Genomic DNA, 2779 nt, shown 5'->3' with positions numbered 1-2779 from the left:
GAGGGAGGAGGGCGGGAGGTGTCGGTGAAGGGCCATAATAATCATATACATTGTATATTGACAATATAAAAATTAAAAAAAAAAAAAAAAGAACAATACCTGGCAGAGACATCTTAAGTCTTCAATAAATATTTAGTTTGAATAAAAAAAAAAAAAAAAAAATGAAGGCATTGTTTTTTAGTTTCCAAGGTTACTATTTAGAAGTCCAAAGCCATTATGATTCTTGATTCTTTGTAGGTGACCTGTATTTTCTCTCTAAAAGCTTGTAGCATCCTCTCCTTTTCTCTGAGACTCCAAGATTTCAAGGTGATATGCCGTGGTATGGGTCACTTTTTATCCATTTAGCTGGGACTTGGTGGGCTCTCTCCATATGGAGATTCACGTTCTTTAATTCTCAGAAATATTACATTATTTCTTTGATAATTTCATTCTCTTTTTAAAAAATTTCCACAAGTCTGATGTACCTTTTTGATTGAACCTTTAATTTTCTTTTCTCTCTTACTTTCTTTGACTCTCCTACTTTAGGGAGAGTATTCAATTTCATTTTCCTATTCTTATTTGTTTGTTCGTTCAAAATGTGCATTGAGCACACATTCTAGGTGCTAGAGATACAGCAGTGAACAAGACGAAGCCCTGGTTTTTGATTTCCAGTTTTCATAATTCTAGCATGGGCAAAGGTCAGAGAAAGTGGTCAGTTGTTTCCAATTTTCAGAATATGAGGGGGCTGGTCAGTTAACTCAGTAGGTTAGAGCATAGCCTTGTAACACCAAGGTCAAGGGTTCAGATCCCCATACTGGCCAGCCAAAAAAAAAAAAAAAAAAAAAAAAAAAAGTTTTGTGAGGACCTAATACATGGACAATTGTCATCAATATTCCATGAGAACTAAAATGGGTATGTTTTCTATGTTTCTATGACAGTAAGTAGATTAATAAGATTGATTTAATAATATTGATAATTTGATTCCAATTCATTCATATTACCAGTGTTTATTATAGCACCTACTATAGCTGAGATTCTGTGCAAGTTATTGAGGAAATAGTGGGTAGGCAAAAAACAGAATTCCCTTTCTCACAGTCCTTATAGGCTAGTGGGGGTGGTGGTATAAGTACAATGCAGGAAAATAACAGAGTTCTATGAGAGAATAAAATAGAGGAATCTGAGCTAGAACGGTGAGTCACAGAAGACTCCCCCAACAAGGCAACAGTTGAGCTGAGATCTGAAGGATGAGTTGGCATTAATGAGACAAAGAGCCTGGCGATGGACAGTCCAGGTCTAGGAAATGGCTTGTGCAAATGCCCTGTGGTGGGAAGGAGCATGATCTTCAAGGACCGGAAGGACAACTAGAGGACAGTGAGGGAACGTGGAGTGAGATGAGCTGGAGAGGCAGAGGGCCATCCTGGTCATGGTCCTGTGGGTCCCATAACAGATTCTGCCTTGTCCTGAGAGCAACGAAAGCCCCTGGCCCACTTGACTCAGAGAGATGGTATGAAAATATTGTTTTGAAAAGATCTGTCTGGCTGTAGTGTGCACAGCAGTATGGGGAGTGGAAAGGGCAGGTTGTTTAGAGTGAGTTAGGAGGCTCCTGTAGCAATCCAGGGGGAGATGGGAGTATCTTGGATCCGGGTGGAGACAGAAGAGATGGAGAGAAATGGATGGATCCCAGGGATTCTTAGAAGGTTAAATGGACGAGAATCAGCGATGGATTGCCTGGTCATGGGTGTAGCAGGAGAAGGGTCTGAGTTGTCCAGCCAGATGAATGGTGATCTCATTCATGAAGAAAAGGGACACCATTGTTAGAGCTGGTGTTGGGGAGAGCATAAAATCGATCTGTCTTAGGCATGATGAGCTTTTTCTTTCTATGCACATTCTTTTTTTCTATTTGCATTGTCAAAGACTGAAAGAAATTGTGTAATTCTTCAACTACAATTTTTATCCATTTCTTGTGTTGCATTTTTGCTTATATAGTTTGATATGTTTGACAGTAAATGTTTATAGCAATGTCATATTTTGAAGATTTGTATTTTGAATTATTGAAGTAATAACTGGAAATATTAAGTGTTCAAAATTATCAATAGTCCCTATTTATAACCCCCAATCTCATTCCTCTCTCCAAAGGTAACCCTGGTTTACAGCTTGGGTTAGACTAGACAATAAAATATTGAGTGTGGGTTATGGCCCTCATCTTTGTGAAACTTTTGTTGTGCTTAATGATTTTTCCCAAATTCAGCTTGGTTGGATATTAATATCATGTCCCTGCTTTCTTTTCATGTGTATTTGCTTGGTATATCTTTGCTCGAACTTCTACTTTGGAACTTTCTGAATTATTTATAAGTGGTTGGATTTATTTCTTGAATCAAATACGAATTTTTAGGTGAACTTATCCCACTGGTTCTTTTTTGCCTCTAGGCCTTGCACTGGCACTTCCTGGCAAAATTTTCTTTTAATAAAGTTTTTTTTTTCTATTTCTTAATAAGACACGTATTTAAAAACTCAAACAGTACAAAAGTACCGATAGTGAGGTCAGTCACCTTCCCGTCCCACATCTCTGCAGGGCAGTGACTGTTACCCCATCCCCAGGACTTCACAGACAGGTCTGTGTGTGTATAATGAAGTCTGTTCATATCACTTTCTTATAAACAGGCCACACAATCCACTGTTCTTGCTTTTTCCAGCTAAAAAATACATCTTAAAGATCACCTGATAGGAGTGCTTGAATATCTGCCTTGTGCTTTTTAATAGCTTCATGGTATTCACTTTTATGGATGCACCATGATTTAAA

This window comes from Galeopterus variegatus, unplaced genomic scaffold, assembly GCF_000696425.1.
Source record: "Galeopterus variegatus unplaced genomic scaffold, G_variegatus-3.0.2 Scaffold487, whole genome shotgun sequence".
NCBI lineage: Eukaryota > Metazoa > Chordata > Mammalia > Dermoptera > Cynocephalidae > Galeopterus > Galeopterus variegatus.
The sequence above is the reverse complement of the archived record's forward strand: the minus strand, read 5'-3'. Positions refer to the sequence as shown.